At 49.8% G+C, this 23,433-nt stretch overlaps 1 protein-coding gene and 1 long non-coding RNA gene across 12 annotated transcripts in view; one reads left to right on the top strand and one right to left on the bottom strand.

The window, feature by feature from the left end:
• TMCO4 (transmembrane and coiled-coil domains 4) overlaps positions 1-14,905 on the bottom strand; it is a 110,473-nt gene extending 95,568 nt beyond the window's left edge. For 5 of the 10 annotated variants that reach the window (XM_060410755.1, XM_027965589.2, XM_060410756.1 and 2 more), the window contains exons 1-2: positions 14,867-14,905; positions 6,079-6,191 (exon numbers count right to left, since the gene is read on the bottom strand). The gene's annotated coding sequence lies outside the window, so the exon portion shown is untranslated. Of the gene's footprint in view, positions 1-3,679; positions 3,915-6,078; positions 6,192-14,650 lie in introns of all 10 variants that reach the window. The other 5 variants (XM_027965590.2, XM_042244689.1, XM_042244691.1 and 2 more) reach the window with 5 other exon arrangements.
• Positions 14,906-14,964: 59 nt separating this feature from the next.
• Positions 14,965-23,190, top strand: LOC105611518 (uncharacterized). 2 transcript variants are annotated; one of them, XR_009599468.1, is made up of 4 exons: positions 14,965-15,613; positions 16,716-16,872; positions 17,241-21,614; positions 22,928-23,190. It is a non-coding gene; the product is annotated as an uncharacterized LOC105611518 (long non-coding RNA). The 2 variants fall into 2 exon arrangements; XR_009599469.1 differs by lacking the exon at positions 22,928-23,190 and having other exon boundaries at positions 14,965-16,872; positions 17,241-17,438; positions 17,659-21,593.
• The last annotated feature ends 243 nt before the right edge of the window (positions 23,191-23,433 follow it).

Genomic DNA, 23,433 nt, shown 5'->3' with positions numbered 1-23,433 from the left:
GAGGGGCTATTTCCATCACAGAGACTGGCAAGCCCCACAAACGAAGGGAATCTGCTTTTCACGGAAGTAGTTAACAGTACACCATGGGACACACGATACGATGCCAGCTATGTTTCTAAAAAATGTTTCACAGAGCATAAAGACCACAAGGCAATACGTCAAAACGTTACTGATCCTGACATACACACTACTGCATGCAAGTGAAAGTCGCTCAGTCATGTTCAACTCTGAACAGTCCATGCAATTCTCCAGGCCAGAATACTGGAGTGGGTAGCCTTTCCCTTCTCCAGGGGATCTTCCCAACCCAGGGATCAAACCCAGGTCTCCCGCATTGCAAGCAGATTCTTCACCATCTGAGCCACCAAGGAAACTCAAGAATACAGGAGTGGGTGGCCTATCCCTTCTCCAGTGGATCTTCCTGACCCAGGAATCGAACCGGGATCTCCTGCATTGTAGGCAGATTCTTTACCAACATCAGTTCAGTTCAGTTCAGTCGCTCAGGCACGTCCGACTCTTTGTGACCCCATGAATCGCAGTACCCCAGGCCTCCTTGTCCATCAACAACTCTCGGAGTCTACCCAAACCCATGTCCATCGAGTCAGTGATGCCATCCAGCCATCTCATCCTCTGTTGTCCCCTTCTCCTCCTGCCCTCAATCCCTCCGGGCATCAGAGTCTTTTCCAATGAGTCAACTCTTCGCATGAGGTGGCCAAAGTATTGGAGTTTCAGCTTCAACATCACTCCTTCCAATGAGCACCCAGGACTAATCTCCTTTAGGATGGACTGCTTGGATCTTCTTTTAGTCCAAGGGACTCTCAAGAGTCTTCTCCAACACCACAGTTCAAAAGCATCAATTCTGCAGCAATCAGCTTTCTTCACAGTCCAACTCTCACATCCATACATGACCACTGGAAAAACCATAGCCTTGACTAGATGGACCTTTGTTGGCAAAGTAATATCTCTGCTTTTAAATATGCTATCTAGGTTGGTCATAACTTTTCTTCCAAGCAGAAAGCGTCTTTTATTTCATGGCTGTGATCACCATCTGCAGTGATTTGGGAGCCCCAAAAATAAAGTCTGACACTGTTTCCACTGTTTCCTCATCTATTTCCCATGAAGTGATGGGACCAGATGCCATGATCTTACTTTTCTGAATGCTGAGCTTTAAGCCAACTTTTTCTCTCTCCTCCTTCACTTTCATCAAGAGGCTTCTTAGTTCCTCTTCACTTTCTGCCATAAGGGTGATGTCATCTGCATATCTGAGGTTACTGATATTTCTCCTGGCAATCTTGATTCCAGCTTGTGCTTCTTCCAGCCCAGTGTTTCTCATGATGTAATCTGCATATAAGTTAAATAAGCAGGGTGACAATACCTGCTTATTTGACGTACTCCTTTTCCTATTTGGAATCAGTCTGTTGTTCCATGTGCAGTTCTAACTGTTGCTTCCTGACCTGCATACAAATTTCTCAAGAGACACGTCAGATGGTCTGGTATTCCCATCTCTTTCAGAATTTTCCACAGTTTATTGTGATCCAGACAGTCAAAGGCTTTGGCATAGTCAATAAAGCAATAATAGATGTTTTTCTAGAACTCTCTTGCTTTTTTGATGATCCAGTGGATGTTGGCAATTTGATCTCTGGTTCCTCTGCCTTTTCAAAAACCAGCTTGAACATCTGGAAGTTCACGGTTCACGTACTGTTGAAGCCTGGCTTGGAGAATTTTGAGCATTACTTTACTAGCGTGTGAGATGAGTGCAATTGTGCAGTAGTTTGAACATTCTTTAGCATTGCCTTTCTTTGGGATCAGAATGAAAACTGACCTTTTCCAGTCCTGTGGCCACTGCTGAGTTTTCCAAATTTGCTGGCATATTGAGTGCAGCACTTTCACAGCATCATCTTCCAGGATTTGAAATAGCTCAACTGGAATTCCATCACCTCCACTAGCTTTGTTTGTAGTGATGCTTTCTAAGGCCCTCTTGACTTCACATTCCAGAATGTCTGGCTCTAGGTGAGTGATCACACCATTGTGGTTATCTGGGTCGTGAAAATCTTTTTGGTACAGTTCTTCTGTGTATTCTTGCCACCTCTTCTTAATATCTTCTGCTTCTGTTAGGTCCAGACCATTTCTGTCCTTTATGGAGCCCATCTTTGCATGAAATGTTCCCTTGGTATCTCTAATTTTCTTGAAGAGATCTCTAGTCTTTCCCATTCTGTTCTTTTCCTCTATTTCTTTGCCTTGATTGCTGAGGAAGGCTTTCTTATCTCTCCTTGCTATTCTTTGGAACTCTGCATTCAGATGCTTATATCTTTCCTTTCCTCCTTTGCTTTTCGCTTCTCTTCTTTTCACAGCTATTTGTAAGGCCTCCTTAGACAGCCATTTTGCCTTTTTGCATTTCTTTTCCATGAGGATGGTCTTGATCCCTGTCTCCTGTACAATGTCACGAACCTCCGTCCATAGTTCATCAGGCACTCTGTCTATCAGATCTAGTCCCTTAAGTCTATTTCTCACTTCCACTGTATAGTCATAAGGGATTTGATTTAGGTCATACCTGAATGGTTTTCCCTACTTTCTTCCATTTAAGTCTGAATTTGGCAATAAGAAGTTCATGATCTGAGCCACAGTCAGCTCCCAGTCTTGTTTTTGCTGACTGTATAGAGCTTCTCCATCTTTGGCTGCAAAGAATATAATCAATCTGATTTCAGTGTTGACCATCTGGTGACATCCATGTGTAGAGTCTTCTCTTGTGTTGTTGGAAGAGGGTGTTTGCTATGACCAGTGTGTTCTCTTGGCAAAATTCTATTAGCCTTTGCCCTGCTTCATTCCATACTCCACGGCCAAATCTTCCTGTTACTCCGGGTGTTTCTTGACTTCCTACTTTTGCATTCCAGTCCCCTATAATGCAAAGGACATCTTTTTGGGTGTTAGTTCTAAATGGTCTTCATAGAAACCATTCAACTTCAGCTTCTTCAGCGTTACTTGCTGGGGCATAGGCTTGGATCACTGTAATATTGAACAGTTTGCCTCGGAAGTGAACAGAGTTCATTCTGTCATTTTGAGATTGCATCCAAGTACTGCATTTCGGACTCTTGTTGACCATGATGGCTACTCCATTTCTTCTGAGGGATTCCTGCCCACAGTAGTAGATATAATGGTCATCTGAGTTAAATTCACCCATTCCAGTCCATCTTAGTTTGCTGATTCCTAGAATGTCGATGTTCACTCTTGCCATCTCTTGTTTGACCACTTCCAATTTTCCTTGATTCATGGACCTAACATTCCAGGTTCCTGTGCAATATTGCTCTTTATAGCATCAGACCTTGCTTCTTTACCAACATTCACATTACCTTATGCAAAACAGACAGCTAATGGGAAGCTGCTACATAACACAGGGAGCCCAACCTGGCCCTCTCTGATGACCTAGAGTGGTGGGAGGGAGGCTTGTGAGGGAGGGGATATATATACATATACTTATGGCTGATTCGAGTTGTTGTATGGCAGAAGCCAACATAACATTGTAAAGCAATATCCTCCACTTGAAAAAAAAACAAAAATGTTAATGATCCTTTTCACGCGGTGGCAGGACTGTAGGCCTAGAAGTAATTGGTTTCTATTCTTTCTTTCTGGATTTCTAACATTCTTCTGTTGCAAGCTTATTAGAGCTTTTTAAAAGAATATTTACCTATTTGTCTGGCTGAGTCCGGTCTTAGCCGCGGCACACAGGGGCTTCCACTGTGGCGTGTGGACTCTCTACTTGTGGGGCAGAGGTTCCAGAGCACATGGACTGTGGCAGGTGGCCTTAGCTGCTCTGTGGCTTGTGGGATGCTAGGTCGTCCTGACCGGGGACTGAATCCAAGTCCTTTGCATTCCAAGCTGGATTCTTTACCACTGGGCCATCAGGGAAGTCTCTATTAGAGCTTTAATAATTAAAAAAAATTTTTTTTAATTAAAAATTGTTGTGTTTTTGATCACTAGAAGGGGAGCGCTTTATCTCACAAAGCCCTGGCTGCACGTGGCCCAGCTGAGTCAGTGTGGGTGAGGTCATGATTAAGTCCCATTCCTTTGACCCGCAGGTCTTGTAATCAACAAGATGGACAAGGGCAACTCTCAGCCATCCGTGACGGTGAGATGGAGGAGCCCAAGGTTCCAACTCCACAGACTGGCCCGTCGGATGGGATGGGCCCCAAACTCTTTCAACCGAGGAAGTGTGGTGGCGGTTGAGGTTGGAGGCAGGGGGTGCCACCTGAATTGTGTATACTGGTCCTCAGTGGCCTCCACTCCTTGGTCTGGTTAGGGATCAGGATCCAGTCCAAAGCTGAACCGAGGGTCTCAAGTATGTCTGAGAAGCTGGACTGATTCTGAGAGGGTGAAAGGGTGCTGGATTCCTGCAGTAAGCAAAAGACCCTGCTGGTCAGGGCTGGAGGTGCCTCTGTGCCCGGGGCCACCTCACGTGCACAGGGCCCGTCCAGCACCACCCTGGGCTCAGCACATCACTGATGCAGGAAGTAGTCCCGACTCCCTGGGGATCTTGTCCCTGCCCAGGTGACACGAAGATCCCAAGGAACGCTGAGAAAGGTCTACCTCTGCCCCAGGAGAGCCCCGCCACTCAGGGAAACGACATGCACATGGGGAGGTGCCCAGGGAGGCCCCGGTCCGTGGCGGGACCTGTGGCCCTGAGGCGGGACGCAGGCGGCCAGCCTGGAACGGGAATGTGTTTTACGGCAACGTGGTCATGACTTTTGTCTTACAGGTCACATGATCAGTCACCAAAGGAAACACAGGCTGGGCTACTTCTGTCAGGAGCAGGGAGAGATGGCCACTCCCGAACACCTGGCCTGGGCTCTACAGGCACCCACAGAGGTGCTCGCCCCACATTTCTTGATGGATGCTGTAAACAATGAGGTGGGATTTCTCGTAGCGGCCAAAACCCCACGGTGAGCACTGAGGAGAGAAGCAGATGTGGTCAGCATCGTCCTTGAAAGCCCTTGGTTGTTGCTGTTTAGCCGCTCAGTCATGTCTGCCTCTTTGTGACCCCGGGACTGCATCCCGCCAGGCTCCTCTGTCTGTGGGATTCTCCAGGGAAGAATACTGGAGTGGGTTGCCATTTCCTTCTCCAGGGGATCTTTCTGATCCAGGGATCGAACCTGAGTCTCGGGCACTGGTGGGTGGATTCCTTACCACTGAGCCACCAGGGAAGCCCTTAAATCATCATTAAAACTCTAAGGCCTTTGGACGTCCCTGGTGGTCCACTGGTTAAGACTGCATTTCCACAACTGGGGGGCGGGGGCAAGTTCAATCCCTGGTTGGGGAAGTTCTGCAGGACCTAGTCTTTAAAAGATGTCATGCAAGAATGAACTTCTTTTGTTTTTCTTAAAAGCGAGCCAACTGTGGCCTTTTTTTTTTTTTTTTTTTTTAAATTTCGATGTGTGTGTGTGTGTTGGCGGGAGGACTGCGGGGTAGCAGAGCCCGGTGCAGCTGGGGTGTGATGTTCTTTTTCTCTCTTTCTTCCTCTTTTTCTGAGCTAAGTGGCCACAGGTGAATTTTTAGATAAGTCTGCAGGATAGTGAAATAACCGTCAGCAGGGCTCCCCTGGTGGTCCAGGGGCTGAGACTCCATACTCCCAATGCAGGGGGCCCAGGGTCCATCCTGGACTGGGGAACTAAGAGCCAGCGTTCTGTGCCGCAGCTGAGAATTTGCATGCTGCAGCAAAAGATCCTGCATGCTGCAACCAAAACCCCAGGCAGCCAGATTAAAAAATAAGTGAGCCATATATACATCTGCTTTAAAATAACCATTACTAGAGAGAGAACTACAGTGTCAGAGGAAGGCTGAGGACCAATTATTCTGGACCCAAGGAGAAGGAAAAGCATGGGGCCAAAGAATTCCTTTGTAACAAACAGAGCTACAGTACTGTTCTTAAGCAGGAAATTCTGAAGACTGTAGTTCAACATGGAAACACACACACACACACACACACACACCAAGACAATCCCGACATGGTTCTAGAAGTGGGGCTCCTAGGCAGGCCCAGCTTACTCCCCACTCTCAGCATTTTAGGAGACAAACGCATTCATTGTATACCTCTATCGGGAAGTTAAACTGGAGGTCGGTGGTAACTGCACCATCTCAGGAGGTGTCCAGGCAACAGTCTCAACAAGAAGAACCTGGAGGGTTTTGGACAATCCCAGCACAGACTGGAAAGAAAGAGAGGGCGTTGGCATGGAGGGCAAGCTCCCAGCCCACCCCGGCTTTGGGAGCCTGGAGGAGGGGTGGGGTGCTGGGGTAGGGCGGGAAGGGTGACAGTGTGCTCAAGGGTGGACGCCAGGCTCTCGGATGTTTCGTCCTCATTTATCATCGCGCCCTTCTTCCCTGACTCCCAGCAGAGTACAAGCTGCTGTCATCTCTCTGGCAGGAGCCTCCTCTCCCACCTCTTTCTGCCCTTACCCCTAGCTATCCAGCCCACAGCATCTAGAAAGCTCCACTCAAACGAGAGTCAGATCGCGTCCCTTCCCTGTCCCAAACCTCCAGCCACTCCCTTCTCACCCAGAGCCTCCTTACAGTGGCCACCGGGCCATGTGCACCCTGCCCTTCTCCTCCCGGCTCCTCCACTCGCCTGGTTCCAGACACAGCCTCCTCCTGGCTGCCAGGGGACCCCACCAGGCGTGCTCCCACCTCAAGGCCTTTGCACTGGCTGTTCCCTTTGCCGGAAATGCTCTTCCCCTAGATGACCACACGGTCAACTCCCTTCTCTCCTTCTGGTCTTTGCTTAAATCTCACAGCTCAGGGAAACCACGCCACCCCCAGCCTCTCATCCCAGTCCCTGTCAACTGGCTCCTCCGCCTGGGCCAAAGCACGCCTCACTACCTGACACGCTATATCCTTCCCTCGTTTCTGTTTACGGCTTACTGTCTACCTCCCTTTGCCTACACGGAACATAGTAGAAACCGATGAACATTTGCTGAATGAAGGATGGTTTCCACTAGGGGTAGCTAAAATGTAATTTGAGAGGCGAATCTGCCTGGCAAGGAAGGGGGAGAGATGGCAATGTCTGCAATGGTTCATTTGACTCACTGGTTTTCAAATTGGTCCACAGGGTCCTAGGGACCTCTCCTACTCTGAGGGGCAAGAGAAGACACTGGGGCAGCCATCCATGTCCACCTTCAAACTGTAACAGTAAACGATCAAACAATGCTGCTTCTGCTTACATCCCCAAAGCACCGAAAGCACAGTCTCAAAAAGGTATGTGCACACCTGTATTCACAGCGGCAGTTTTCACAAAGGCTGAAAGGTGGAGCAGAGTACACCAGGCAAAATGCCAGGCTGGATGAAGCACAAGCTGGAATCGAGACTGCCAGGAGAAAGGGCAACAACCTTAGATATGCAGATGATACCACTCTAACAGCAGAAAGGAGAGGAACTAAAGAGCCTTTAGAGGAACTAAAGAGGAGACTGAAAAAGCTGGTTTGAAACTCAAGATTCAAAACACTAAGATCATGGCACCTGGTCCTGTTATTTCATCGCAAACAGAAGGGGAAAAAGTGGAAGCAGTGACAGATTTTATTTTCCTGGGCTCCAGAATCACGATGGACGGTGATTGCAGCCATGATATTACAAAACTCCTGTTCCTTGGAAAGAAAGCTATGACAAACCTAGACAGCGTATTAGAAAGCAGAGACATCACTTTGCTGACAAAAATCAGTATAGTCAGAGCCATGGTTTTTTCCACTCATGGATATGACAGTGGGATCATAAAGAAGGCTGAGCACCAAAGAACTGCTGCTTTCAAACTGTGGAGCTGGAGAAGACTCTTGAGAGTCTCTTGGACTGCAAGGAGATCAGACCAGCCAATCCTAAAGAAATCAACCCTGAATATTCATTGGAAGGACTGATGCTGAAGCTAAAATTCCGATACTCTGGCCACCTGATGCAAAGAGCTAACTCACTGGAAAACACCCTGATGCTGGGAAAGATTAAAGACAGAAGGAGAAGGGGGCAACAGAAGGTGAGATGGTTGGAGGGCATCACAGACTCAATGGACAAGAATTTGAGTAAACTCTGGGAGATACTGAAGGACAGAGGTACCTGGCATGATACGGTCCGTGGGGTCTCAAAGAGTCAGACGTGACTCAGTGACTGAACAACAACAAAAAAAGGTGGAGGCGAGCCAAGTGGCCATGGGTGGATGAAAGGATGAACAAAGTGTGTTACGTTTTCCAAAGAAGCAAGTTCTAACGCGCTGCAACACGGTAACCCTTGCAGACACTATGCTGAACGAAATTGACTAGTCCCAGAAAGACAAACACTGTATAGCTCCATTTATGTGAGCTATTTAGAGTAACCAACATTGTAGAACTAGAATGTAAAAGCAGGGGTTGCAAGGGATTGGGGAGGGGGTGGGGAAGTTGTTTAGAGGGTACAGAGTTTTAAACTAGCGAGTTGAAACGGTCTGGAGATTGAGTGCAGAAGAACGTGATTATACCTGATGGTACTGAACTGCACAGCCAAAAACGGTTAGGAGGGTGAATTTTATGTTCTGTCTATTTCATCACAACTAATTTTTTAAATTAAAAGATTGTAACTGTTAGTACTTGGCAAATGTTAGCCATATGCCCCTCTTCCATCTCGTTTCCTCCCAATAATTCTATAAGGTCACTGCTATGATCTCTGTTTTACGGAAGGAGAAAGAGGCCCGGACAAGTAAACGGAAAGGCTGCTGCATAAGTGATGTGGGATTTAAATGGGCACCTGGGTCTTAGCTCAAGGACAGCCTACACTGCTCCTCTTTGGTCTACTTTATACACTGAGGTGCCCCAAAAGATTTCAAACACAATCTGGAAACTGCCAAATGAGAATCTCACTAGCTCCATCTTGAACTGGGCAGGACCTAGGGGGCCTCTATGTGACAGGCCCTCTCCCCCATGTCCTCTGCCTGCCTCTTGTTTATGGAAAAGCTATAGTCTTCCAGGCCTCCTCGGAGCCAAGAATTAATGATTGAAAGGACTGTGTCATGACAAAAGTAGCAGTTTGGCCAGGAGAACCGGTAACAATTTAAACAGTCATAGGGCAGTCAAAGAATCTTTAGTTCTTCCCTGAAGTCCTTAGATAACAGTGTCTGATACACATTCCCTGAGTTGTTTTACAGATGATAAAACCACTGTCAGATGGAAGGATGTAATTACTCGATGACCACGAGAACATAGCCCCCAGACCTCCCGGAGCCTGAGGATTGCTAATGCTAACCCCTGCGATACACCCTGTTACCTCACCATCAACCAACCAGAGACTGGTACACAAACTGACCACACAGCCTGGGACTCCCCTCCTTCAGCTGGTCTTTAACACTGCTTCCCTGAAAGAGAAAACGCTTCCCTGTAAACTGACGCAGCCACTATGGAAAACTGCATGGAGGTTCCTTAAAACCAAAACCAGAGTTGCCGTATGATCCAGCAATCTCACTCACAGGTATATATCCAGAATAAGCTATGATTTTAAAAGATACATGCATCCCAATGTTATATCAGCATTGTTTACAATAGCCTAGACAAAGCAGCAGCCTAAATGCCCAACAACAGATGGATGGATGAAGAAGATGCGTTAAATATACACAGTGGAATACCACTGAGCCATCAGAAAGAATGAAAGAATGTCACTTACAGCAACACGGGCGGCCTAGAGACTGCCATACTAGGTGAAGCCAGTCAGTCAGACAAAGACAGATACTATGTGATATCACTTGTATGTAGAATCTGAAACACGGCACAAGTGACCTTCGCTATGACACAGAAAGACTCACAGACACAGATAAACAAGGGCCTACTGTATGAAACAGGGAACTGTACTCAGTACCCTGCAGCAAGCCCCGATGGAAAAGAATGTGAAAAAGAGTTATGTATATACGCGTATAACTGAATCACTTTGCTATACACCAGCAACTAACAACACTGTAAATCAACCATGCATCAAAACAAAAACAAAACGCTTCCCTGAAACCCATCAGGGAATCTGGGTTATTTTTGAGAACGGATGCCCTGAACTCCGGAGAAGGCAATGGCACCCCACTCCAGCACGCCTGCCTGGAAAATCCCATGGACAGAGGAGCCTGGTAGGCTGCAGTCCATGCTAAGGGTCGGACACGACTGGGCGACTTCACTTTCACTTTTCACTTTCATGCATTGGAGAAGGAAATGGCAACCCACTCCAGTGTTCTTGTCTGGAGAACCCCAGGGACGGGGGAGCCTGGTGGGCTGCCGTCTATGGGGTCACACAGAGTCGGACACGACTGAAGTGACTTAGCAGCAGCAGCCCTGAACTCCTGGTCTGCCACTGTATAACAAATGCTGCACTTTTTCCTTCACCACAACAGGTCTCAGCAGCTTGACAGTAGATTGGTCTCTTCGAGTGAACAGACGCAAGTTCGGTTCAGTAAAGACCCCACTTTTCAACTTTATTTTCCCCACTCCCTTTCTTCTAGCCAGCTTTCTCCCAAGCTGAGCTGCTGCGCCTTGCAGCCTATGCTGGGTTTTCACCTCGGGACGCAGCTCAAGCTGTTTTTTTTTTTTTTCATCCTCATCTCCAAATAATGCTCTTCTTCAAAGTGAAAGTGAAAACCTTTGTCGCTCAGTTGTGTCTGACTCTTTGTGACCCCATGAGCTGTGGCCTACCAGGCTCCCCTGTCCATGGAATTTTTCAGGCAGGAATACAGGAGTGGGTTGCCATGTCCTCTTCCAGGGGATATTCCCCACCCAGGGATCAAACCCAGGTCTCCAGCATTGCAGGCAGAGTCTTTACTATCTGAGCTGCCAGAGGAACCCCCTTCTTCGAAAGCACAGCTTAAAAATAAAGTCAGGGACTTCCCTGGTGGCCTGGTGGTTGCGAGAGCGCCTGCCAATGCAGGAGACACAGGTTTGGCCCCTTCTCCGGGAAGATCCCACATGCTGAGGAGCAACTGGGCCTGCGTGCCACAACTATTGAGCCTGCACACAACTGCTGAAGCCCGTGCCCCTCGCGCCTGCGCTCCGCAACCGGAGAAGCCACCGCAGTGAGCAGCCCACACAGCACACGTGGAGAGCAGCCCCTGCTCGTGGCAGCCGGGGAGAGCCCACAGGCAGCCGGGGAGAGCCAGTGCAGCCATAAGTTAAACAGATCAGTGAGAGCTCCTGCAGACTTCCCTCCTGATCCCATTTCAGCCTCGCCACTGCCTTACGAGGAAGAGACTAACACTGTCCCCATCTTACAGATAAGAAAACTGAGAGGGCTACACAGGTGGCAAATGGCAGGACCAGGATATACACCTCCCCAGGTGCATGTGACTTGAGACCCAAATCCAGCTCCGTTTTGCTAAGGGGTCTGAGGGGCTGCCACGAGGCTCCTTGGATTTGTCCAGCCTGCCGCCTCGGAAGTGCTGCTCATGCTTTCTCTGGGGGGCCTCACCTCCTCTCAGGCATGAAGGCTGGTTGCCTACGTGCCTGTCTCCCCACCCAGGATGGTCGGGGGGCAGTGGATGATGCCCAGGACACCTGTGCTTTCCCACCTGCTCAGCAGAGCTCCTCCTCACGCAGGTATAAGCTATCAGGTGCCACCACTGCCTTGTGTGACTTTTCTTAATCCAACGTGCCACCACCTGGCAGCGGAGGATAGGTTGGTTGGTTTGCGGTCTGTGTCCCTCATTGGAGAAAGTTCCGCGCGGGCAGTGGGTATTGTGTCATGTTCCCTGATGTCTCTTAGAGCGCTGCCTGGCAGCGCAGGTGAAAGAATGAATGAACACCTACCCTCACAACTAAGAGGTGACATCTGCAACTTTTCTTTTCTGATGAAGGACAATAGAATTTTAGATAAAGCAAGTCCACATGTGCACTCAAGAGCTGCTTGCAAAGAGATTTCATTACCGAGCATCTCAGAGCAAACTCCGAGCGGTCCCAGAAATCACGAGGGTTATAGCTGGAGGTGGGGGTGTGTGACCGGGTGGAAGCTGACATTAATTCCAGTGATATCTTACACAATTATACACAAGTATAATTACACTTTGACATAAACCTCCCACATACCTGGGGAAGTCCGGTGGCCTGGGGAACTTGGAACGCCAGTTGAGGCTGGGATCAGATCTGACAGAGGAGGTGTTACCCTGGAAAAAGGGAGCTGAGGGAGGAGAAGCAGTCTAGAAGAGCCTGTGCAAAGGCCCTGAGGCAGAGGCAGCAGCGCGCTCAAGCACAGAGGGCCGCTGATAGAGTGGTCTGAGACGCAGCTGGAGGAAGAGGCCAGGTGCAGGTGGGGCCCAGGCGGCAGGACTTTCAGGGCCATGCTGAGGTTTTTGTTCTTTTTCTTTACCCTAAGAAAGTGGCTTCCCTGGTGGCTCAGAGGTTAAAGCGCCTGCCTCCAATGTGGGAGACCTGGGTTTGATCCCTGGGTCGGGAAGATCCCCTGGAGAAGGAAATGGCAACCCACTCCAGTATTCTTGCCTGGAGAATCCCAAGGACAGAGGAGCCTGGTGGGCTACAGTCCACGGGGTCGCAAAGAGTCGGACACGACTGAGCGGCTTCACCTCACCCTAAGAAAGCAGGAAGCCGCAGAAGGGATTTGAGCAGAGGGTGGTACAATCGGATGGGTCTGGCTGTCAAGAGGAGGGTGGCAAAGTGGCAAGTGGGTTCAATACCCTTTTAAGCCCCCTTCTGCTCGTTGTAACATATTCAAGGCAGCGAGGCCCTTCCCCCCCATTTCATCTGCTGCTGCAGTTTAAAATGTACAGCAATGGTTACAAAACCATCAGGTCCTAAAGGAGAGAGTGAGGATAAACACCTAATGACGTTTCTCAGGTCCCACATGTGTGGGCCCGGGAGGCTGATCCAGCCACTTGCAGCCTCGTGGTACCAGTGCAGGGAAAGATGATTGCAGGCTCACGAGAAACTCTCCAGGCTGTGACCTTGACGAACCTCCCTCCCTGCCACCCCAACCAGGGCAGCATGTGTCTTACCGACCGCTGTGCCCCCAGTGTCTAAATGGTGCCATTCTGGTACTTGCTTGGTCACGGCAACCAAGGCAGCCAACTGTGCCATCTAACCGCTCCCAGGCCTTGGCAAGGATCCCAGGGTGGCAGCTCTACTCAGGGCCCTTCGCGGCTTTGGCCTCTTTCGTCCCCATGACAACCCTGGGGACAGGTATTTTACAGGCGAGGCAACCGAGGCACAGACAGGTCACTTAGCTTGTTCAGGATGACTCCGGAAACTGCAGACTGAGGGCCTGAGCCACCTGTGTGATGCAGAACATGTGACCGCAAGGGTTCTGAAAGCTGAAATGCGGACCGGGACACAGGCTCTATTTCCTGAGACAGCAAAGCAGGGAAGCTCAGGCTCCCAGCCTTCGACTCAGCCACCCTTCCTCTGCCTCTTACATTTCTTTACCGAGAGCACTCACAGGTTATCCACAGGGTCACTTGAGTCTCTAAATAAACACTATGAATAAACAATACACCCTGGCTCACGCCTGATTTGGCAAGGTCTCTGATGTGAGCCGCAACCTGGACCCTGCTTACGATTTCCGAAGCCTTTCAGCACAGCACCACCAATGCTGTGAAGTATCGTGACTCCTGCCGAGCGACGAGAAAACAGGCCGAGGGAGGCAGAATGACGCGCCCAAGATCACACAGCTAGCTTTCCAGACTCTGAGCTCAGCTCAGGGCCGCCCTCTACCCACCCAGCCCCTCCTCCCCAAATCCCTAGGGGTGGGGTTGGGGGACCTCAGGCTGGCCAAGCCTCCCAAACAAGGCCTGGCAGGACTGGGAGCTGTGAGCTTTCATCCCTTCCTGCCCTCTTCTCAGACTTCAGGGGGAGAAGATGCCAGTGCTCCTCCTCATCCCTCCTCCCGCTCAGGCTGAAGCGCAGGGTTTACCCCACTCTCTGCAATGCACCCCCACGCCCCAGGCCAGCTCTCGCCTCGCTGACTGCTGTATTCTCAGTGCCTAAACCGCACAGTGTAGGCGTTCAATATATATTTGGTGGACGCCCCCAAAGCTTAAAGGGCTTCATGTTTCTGCCCTGAAATGCACGCTGAGTTAGTGAACAGAGGACTCACTGTTGACTCCTACGCCGCATTAGGCAGTGGGGTCCAGACCAAGGCCTGGAGTGTAGCGGGGCTGCGGTCCTGCCTTCCTGCGCCACCCTGAGCAGGGCAGAGAGGAGACCAGAGGCGGGGGTGGGGGTGGGGTGTGTGTGTGTGTGTGTGAGAAGCCCTCCTCTGTGCCAGGTGCTGGGTCAGGCTCTGGACTCGGAGAATCCAGGTTCTTATCCTGACGTCCTTCCCAGCTGAGTGGTCTTGGGTAAGTTCTCTCCTCTCTCAGCCTCAGCTTACCCAGGTTAAAATCCGCCCCAAACTGAGTAAATCAGTAGAAATTCATCCTTCCTCTAACAACAGGAGTCAGGAGGAGGCCACCTGGGCTCCCTGTGACCCTGGGGCCTTTGCTCCAGAGTTTATTCTCAACACCGTCGCCTCCCTCCCAGTTTTAGTGTCTCCTGAGAGCTCAGAGGGCTGCAGGGGCCAGAAGAAGGCGGGCCGAGGAGCGCCCGAGGGGCCCCGTGAGCCAAGGGGAAGCCCGGCGACCCCGGCTGACCTTGGGTCGGGCAAGCACCGCCCCTCCCCGGCCCGGACCAGAGTCCTCATTTACCAGGGGAGGCCCGGCCTCAGTTTCCCCATCTGCGGCCAAGGCGTGGGGCTCTCAGCGCACTTCCGGCTCGGACGGAAAGCAAGCAGCCGCCCGGCGGCCTTGACTCCGGCCGGTCGGCGCCGGGCCGCCGCCGCGCCCTTGGCACCGGGGGCCGGGGGACGGGAGGAGGGGGCAACGGGCCCGCGGGCCGGGCGGCGCTGAGCGCGCGCCCCTTACCTGAAGGCGGCGGCGCGCCGAGGGCCAGGGCGCCGGGCTGCTCCGGCCCCGCCCCGCGCGCGGCTCCCGCCGCCCGGCGCCCCGCCCCGCGCGCTCCCGGTGCTTCCGGGCTCCCGGCCCCGGCGCGTGGCCCGGGCTGCCCGGCTCAGGCAGTGACCCGCCGGCCCCGCGCCAGTCTCGCTCCGTGGGCCCGTGCGCCCTCGCGGGTTCGGCGCTGCGGAGAGTGCTCGCCGGACTCGGTCCCCCCCACGCGGAGAGCCGCGCGGCCGTCCGGGGGGAATCGTCAAAAGCAGATGATGTGAAATCAAAGAGCCGGCCACAGACCCCGCCTTCCCGCCTAGGTAGACAGCCCTGTGAAGTTCACAGAGCGTTGAGATCTATCCATGCTGTCGTTTCCCTTCCGTTTCTTTGCCTTTGAGGTTTCCCCTGCCTGGCGCTGCAAAGACTGCAAGCGGGAGGAGAAGGGGACGGCAGAGGATGAGATGGTTGGATGGCATCACCGACTCGATGGACATGACTTTGAGCAAGCTCCGGGAGTTGGCGATGGACAGGGAGGCCTGGTGTGCTGCAGTCCAAGGGGTCACAAAGAGTCGGACAAGACTGAGCGACAGAACTGAACTGCCTGGTGCTGCGACCCTGGCTCCCATGCCGGTTGTTCCCCGCCCCCACCCTAGGGTGGCATCTTCCCCGTCCACCCAGCACGTCCAGTCAGAGAACAAATAACTCTGAACACCTACTATGTGCCAGGTACTGTTTAAGTGCCTGGGGAATCCCACTCCAGGCTTCCCGTTCTGTTCTGTGTCAGTTGCAGTGCTTCTCACTCTGTGAAATTGTTTTGGTTTGTCTTCCTGTTTCTGTTGATGGCTTGCCGTCCCCACTAGAATTTAAAAGCCAGGAGAGTCAGTCCTCTGCTGGGTGCCCAGCTGCAGGGACTGGGAATGATTCTGAACCCAGTAGTTGGTTCAGAATGATATAACATATGTGCTCAGTTCAGTGCAGTTCAGTCGCTCAGTCGTGTCCGGCTCTTTGCGACCCCATGATCCACAGCACGCCAGGCCTCCCTGTCCATCACCAACTCCCGGAGTCTACCCAAACCCATGTCCATCGAGTTGATAATGCCATCCAACCATCTCATCCTCTGTCATCCTCTTCTCCTGCCCTCAATCTTTCCCAGCATCAGGGTCTTTTCAAATGAGTCAGCTCTTTGCATCAGGTGGCCAAAGTATTGGAGTTTCAGCCTCAACATCAGTCTTTCCAATGAACACCCAGGACTGATCTCTTTTAGGATGGACTGGTTGGATCTCCTTGCAGTCCCAGGGACTCTCAAGAGTCTTCTCCAACACCACAGTTCAAAAGCATCAATTCTTCGGTGCTCGGCTTTCTTTATAGTCCAATGCTCACATCCATACATGACCACTGGAAAAACCATTGCCTTAACTAGACGGACCTTTGTTGGCAAAGTAATGTCTCTGCTTTTGAATATGCTGCCTAGGTTGGCCATAACTTTCCTTCCGAGAAGTAAGCGTCTTTTCTTTTTTTTAAAAAAAACATTTGGTTTTATTTTATTTATTTATTATTATTATTTTTTTAATTTTAAAATCTTTAATTCTTACATGCGTTCCCAAACATGAACCCCCCTCCCACCTCCCCTCCCCATAACATCTCTCTGGGTCATCCCCATGCACCAGCCCCAAACATGCTGTATCCTGCGTCAGACATAGACTGGCGATTCAATTCTTACATGATAGTATACATGTTAGAATGCCATTCTCCCAAATCATCCCACCCTCTCCCTCTCCCTCTGAGTCCGTTATACACATCTGTGTCTTTTTTCCTGTCTTGCATACAGGGCCGAGAAGTAAGCGTCTTTTAATTTCATGGCTGCAGTCACTATCTGCAGTGATTTTGGAGCCCAGAAGCGTGTGAATCGACCTCATTCCTCTAGCAATCCTGTGAATTCTCATCACATCTATTCTACAGGAAAGCAAACTGAGGCTCAGGTCAAGGTAGTGCGGAAGCCACAGTGATCTCGGGTGGCCTCGGCCTGCAGTGGCTTGGAGCGGAGCTTGGGTTCCCAGAGAAGAGACTGAGGCCAGGTTCCTGTAGTGAGAGCACCAGATCCCAGCCACTAGGTCAGCCCGTGACCAGGCCCTGGCCCTTTGGCTGTGCAGAAAAGAATTCCCACAAAGATAGAATGTAGTTAAACAAGTGAGGTGTTCATTAGGAGGAAAACAAGAGTACAGTACTCAGAAAGAGTTGCTAAGTTGCCTCCTCGTGGTAGTTTGAATTACTTTTATGGGGCATTTTTTCTGGGTTTTCTTTGGCCAATCATTTTTATTTGCCTGATTCTGAGTCTGTATTTGGTGTATTTCAGGATCCTCTCTGAGGCTTCTCTGGTGGCTCAGATGGTAAAGGATCTGCCTGCAATGTGAGAGATGTGGGTTCCATCCTTGGGTCGGGAAGACCCCCGGAGAAGGAAATGGCTACCACTTCCAGAATTCTCCTCTGCGAAATCCCATGGACAGAGGAGCCTGGCGGGCTACCGTCCCCGGCGTTAGGCCTGACTGAGCAAGTATGACTTTCACTTTCAGGATCCTCCCGCGTGTCCTTGCTTGTCTTTCCGCCAAGGTGGATTCTGGTGAAGAGGCTTATGGGTGCTTGATATCACTTACTATGAGGTGATCCCCTCTCCCTTTTTGACCTCCACAGAGCCTTTCTGTGCATGTGTGGTCAGGGAGTGCTTGACTTTGAGAATGAGGAATATATGGTCTTTTATCTCTTTACCTGGGCAGGACCCAGCCTCCTTCATCATCCCACTGTTACGGAGCTTCTGGCCACAGGGGAGAAACTCTTCCGCCGAGGGCCCATCTGTCTCCTGCCCCTGAAGTACCAGTGATGAGCCAGAGTGAGTCACTGTGGCCGCAAGGTTGTTGCTGTTACTCCAGGTGAAGACAGCCCAGTGCTGTGAATGGGAAAGGCACTGATCAGGGTCAGAGACCAGCTTCCAAGAAGCCTGTGACTCATGCATCTTGTGGAATGTTCTAGGCTTCTGTCTCCTCATCTCACTGGCCACTCAGGACAAAGAATAGCAGTTCTCCTTTCCTGTGAGGCCATTGTGAGGGTCAAATGGGCATGTACCCCTCGGGCGCATGGGATGTATATCTCTGAGCACACGAGCCTTGTCAGTTGCAGAATTAATAACTACATGGACGTGAACATGGACAGAAAACCTCCAGCCAGCCCTCCTGGGCTCAATGTCTCTTTTAACAGACTGGCTTTGTGGTTCCAGGCACCACTCTGCCCAACAGCCTTGCCCTGTCTGTAGTTCAAGAGCGACGCTGTGTCAAACGCTCTTGACTCCAGACATTGGAGCAGTTGCAGCTTTGCGCAGTGCTCACCCCTGACCCCAGCTTCCTCCTCACCCCAACAATGAACAGTACACGGGACCTGACCCAGAATCCAGGGTACAGGAAGGGAACGTAGAGAAAGTACATTTGTCCCTCTGGTGTAGGCACTGGAGGTTTTTGAGGTTTGCTGTTGAAAAATCCACTTTCCTCCTCTTAAAATAAGAATCATTATGGTTCCTCTGGAGGAGGAAATGGCAACCCACTCCAGTATTTTTGCCTAGAGAATCCCATGGACAGAGGAGCCTGGTGGGCTACAGTCCATGGGGTCGCAAAAAGTCGGACATGACTGAGCGACTAATGTAATATTTATGGTTCCTACAAGGTTTGTCATGAGAATGAAACATATATCATGAGCAAATGTAGGGGAAGCGCTTTGAATGCTGCCTGGCACACAGGACAAGCTCAGTAAACATTAGCTGCGCTCATTCTCAGTAAAAGTTACCTCTACTGGGGCTGGGACGTGCCTGGTGTTCCAGGGGCTGAAACTCCACACTCCCAGTGCAGGGGGCCCAGGTTCGATCCCTGGTCAGGGAACTAAATCCCACATGGCTACAACCGAGAGTTCGCATGCTGCAACTAAAGATCCCGCGTGCCACAAGCAAGACCCGGTTCAGCCAAGATATCTATCAGCTCCTCCCACAGGAATGTTTAGGGAGTTGTGCTGGAAGGAAGAGTCTTTTCATCCCCCATTAACTAATTCAGCCCGAATTTACTGAGTAGCTGGCAGGGTTTTAGGCATTGCAGAGACAGCGAGGAAAGAACCAAAGCGTCTCCAACAAGTCATGGAGCTGACAGTCTAGTTTGTGGGGAAAGGGAGATGGACAGCCAAACAAATAATACACCATGTCGTGTGGTTGCTACAAAGACACAGTAAGGCAGGGCGAGGGGAACCCTGGGAGAGGGTGCTCTTGCAGAGGTCAGGGAGGCTTGCTGGTGTCTGACCTAGACAGGGCATCCCAGGCAGACAGCAACTGCAAGCTGTAGAGACAGGGAAGGTGGCTGACTCTTTAAAGGAGAAGGATGGAGTGGAGGGATTCGAGGGAGAGGAATAGATGAGAGGTGATGGGGGCCGTTTCACTGTGAACTTTCTTTATAATTTAATTCATTTCTTTGCCCTTGGCTGGGCTGGGTCTCCGTTGCTGCACGCGCTCCTCCCTGTGCTGAGTGGGGGCCACTCTCTAGTCGCGGTGGGCTGCCATCCCGCTGCAGCGGCCTCTCCTCTTGCAGATCATGGGCTCCAGGGCACCGGGACTTTAGTAGCTGCAGCACCTGGGCTCAGCAGTCGCGATCCTGGGCTCCAGAGCACAGGCTCAATAGTTGTGGCTTACAGGCTGAGCGATCCCGCAGCATGTGGGATCCTCCTGACCGGGGATCGAACCCGGGTCTCCTGCATTAGCAGGCGGATTCTTTACCACTGAGCCACCAGGGAAGCCCCACTGTGAGCTTTTTAGAAAGGATATTGTGTGGCCTAGGGTTTCCAGGTTTAGCAAATGAAAATACAGCATACTCAGTTACACTGGAATTTCAGATAGACAAGAAATAGATACTTGTTAAGTATAAATATGTCCCCATATTTCCCAGGACATACTTATACCAAAAAGTTATTCACTGGGTATCTGAAGTTCCATTGTAACTGGGTGTCCTCTATGTGGTATAATGACCCCACTTGAGCCCTACCCCTAGAGATTCTGATTCTGCTGGTGTGGGGTTAGGCCAGGCCTACATATTGTTCGTAAGCTCACTAGGTATTTCTAGTGTGTGCCCAGGAGCTGCTGATGTAGGGCCTTGTTCATGACGTTTGTTCGGTGAGAATTGGGGGTTGTAGAGGGTTTGGGGGCAGTGATGTGGCATGATTTCACGTTTCCCAAGGGTTCCACTGGCTTCCGGAGGTGGGCACATGGATGAGAGCGGACACAGGCGAGTGGTTAGGAGACTGTTGCAATGGTCCAGGCCAGGGAGGAGGCCTGTATTTATTGAGGGCCTACTACAGACGAGGCCCTGTAAAACACTGTAAACGTGTATCATGGAGCGTAGGTTCCTGGGCGCTGCCCCAGACTGGCCCAATTTAGAATTTCTCAGGTGTGTGGAAGCCTAGGGATTTATATTTTAAAAAGTTCCCTGGGTGATCAGTTAGGTTTGCAGCAACCAGGTGATTGGATTTGATTCTCCCAGAAATTATAGAAACTGCCGTGGACGTTGTTCAGAGACCGTTATCCTTGTGGCTAGCTCTTCATGTCCCATGTATGCTTTCTATCATTTAATCCTATGCAGTTTATACTGTTTTTAGCCCCACTTCACATGGGAAGGAACTGAAGCTTGAGGAGGGGGGTGGCGGGTATTAACTAACTTGGGCAGGGGCATCAAGCTACACGATTGCAGAGCCAGGATTTGATCCCAGATCTGATCGGTTCTGCTGTCTTGCCATCCCGTAGGGTCAAACATCAATACAGGTTCAAAGATATTTAGAGGATGGCTCCGCAGCAGAACGAGACTCCTTCACTATGTTCCACTGATGTCTGTCCTTCCAGGATGTGGGTGGGGGCTGGCCTGGCACGAGTGTTTGTTGGATGGTACTGAATTCTGGGGGTGATGTCACTGAAAGCAGCCCCGTATCCCTTCCTGTAGAATATCTGTATGATGCTGTTGTGTTGGACTTGAGACTGAATGACACAGAAGATCGTTTACGGTCACTTCTTTCCTAACGACGCTCAGAAATAAACGGGTATCGTGGGGAAGGACTGGACACACCTGCAGAGGGGAGTCAGGGTGGAGGGTGCTGTGGGTGGTTTCTCGTTACCATGGATACTCCTATGTTGCCGACTTATCTCTTGTTTGCGTTTCTAAGGCGTCTTTGACCCGAAGAACTAAACATCTTTCTGTTAATGGGACCATCAACTAGAATTGGCTAAGCTGAATGGCAGTCATTTAGGGTCAAAGTCACTTGGGTTAATATTTTCCCCCACTGTTCTTGTGTGTTAGGTAATACTTTTGTGGTTCTCTACTTTATCTCTTACACAGAGGTATGAGTGATGACCCCTACTTGCTTCTCATCTAAGAATGTTTGTACTTGCCCCTGATCTAATATTTTCTAGTGCATGAGACTCTTACCACTGGTGATACATGAGGTGTCTTTTGCAGGTACATGAACTTGTGTTAAATCACCTTGAGTCCCACATGACAAAGTTATTCCCTTCAATCCTTATTCTACTGAGAACAGTTTGATACTATTGAATCTTTTTGTTGTTGTTGAGGTACAATTTTTATTTGTTTCTCATAAACTAATAATCAAGGCCATTATTTAAACCATTTTTCTTTGTGACTTACAGGTTCACAGACAAAAGGTATGTATATTTCTTTTTCTTTTTTTTTTTAGAAACTTTATTGGGTATCTTTGACATAGACAATTATATATATTTAAGGTATACGATTTGATGTTTTGACATATGTATACCTTGTGAAAAGATCACTCCAGTCAAGCTAAATCATTTAATCCATCATGCCTACATAGTTTCTGTGTGTGTTGAGAAGATTTGGTTTCATATCTATCCTCTTGGCAAATTTTAAGTATACAATACAATATTGTTCCCTATATGGGCTTCCCTGGTGTCTCAGCCAGTAAAAAATCTGCCTGAAATGTGGAAGACCTGGGTTCAGTCCCTGGGTTGGGAAGGCCCCCTGGAGAAGGAAATGGCAACCCACTCCAGTATTCCATGAGGTCATGAAATGGACCTCATGAAATGTGGGAGACCTGGGTTCAGTCCCTGGGTCGGGAAGGCCCCCTGGAGAAGGAAACGGCACCCCCCTGGAGAATCCCTGGACGGAGGAGCCTGGTGGGCTACGGTCTGTGGGGCTGCAGAGAATGGGACTCAACCCAGTGACTCACTTTCCCATTGTTGCCTGTGGTCACCATGCCGTGTGTTCAATCTTCAGAACTTGCAGTCATCTATTTTGTGTATTCAAGACTTTGTACCCTTTGACCGACGTGTCCTCGTATTTCCCTCCCCCCCCCCCCCCCAATGCCTGGAAACTACCATTCTAACTCTCTGTTTCTGTGAGTTTGACTGTTTTAGATTGTACACCCACGTGAGATCATACAATACTTGTCTTTCTGTGTCTAGCTTATTTCATTGAGCACTGTGTCTTCCGGGTGCATACATGTTACAAGTGGGATTATTTTCTCCTTTTTTAAGACAGAATAGTATACCATTGTACTCCTATAACATCTGCTAATCTTTGTTTAAGGAAGGGAGAATAGGCCTCAGCTCAGAGCCATTGGCTCTCCAGAATACTGAGTTAGGATTTAAGCACTGCATTATTTATTTAATAACCTTTTTATTTTGGAAGGAAAGAAGTTTAGATTGACAAAATGTTCCAAAGACAGTACAGAATTCTTACCTAAGAACCATATAACCCTTCACCTTGTTTCTCCAGTGTTAACATCTTATATAACCATGCTACGTTTTTTTAAAGACAGAGACCAGTATTGTAATAGGGGAGAACAAGCCTGACTCTGTATTGGATCTGTTTCTTTTACTTTAACCTTTGTATTCTTTCGCTCTTGCTTCCAGTTAAGAATGTTGCCTATGGCCTGAAATGCACAGGCTAGCCCATTCTCAAGGCTCTGATCTTCAAAGATACACTTTTCCATTCACAGAGAGATAAAAAGTTGCAGAGCAGAGAATAGCATTTGCCTTGCTGGAGGTTTATAAGAATATCCTGACCTGACCTATGTGGACAGCTTCAAAAGTAAAGGATTTTGACACCAAGAAGCTGGCATCAGCTGACCACACCGTCTCCCCTTTAAGTGTAAAAGAAGCCTGAATTCTAACTCAGGGAGGATGATTCTTCAGGACACTGGTTCACCATCTTCTTGATCTGCTGGCTTTCTGAATAAAGTCACTATTCCTTGCCCCAACAGCTTATTTCTGGTTTATTGACCTGTTGTGTGGTGAGCAGTACAAGTTTGGACTTGATAACAGTATTGGTATATTACCATTAACTAAAGTATAGACTTTATTGGTTCCCCCACCGCACCCCCCCCCCCCCAGGGCTTACCTTGTGGCTCAGCTGGTAAAGAATCTGCCTGCAATGCGGGAGACCTGGGTTCGATCCTGTGGTTGGAAAGATACTCTGAAGAAGGGAAAGGCTACCCACTCCAGT

This window comes from Ovis aries, chromosome 2, assembly GCF_016772045.2.
Source record: "Ovis aries strain OAR_USU_Benz2616 breed Rambouillet chromosome 2, ARS-UI_Ramb_v3.0, whole genome shotgun sequence".
In the NCBI taxonomy this organism is placed as follows: Eukaryota; Metazoa; Chordata; class Mammalia; order Artiodactyla; family Bovidae; genus Ovis; species Ovis aries.
The sequence above is the reverse complement of the archived record's forward strand: the minus strand, read 5'-3'. Positions and strand labels throughout refer to the sequence as shown.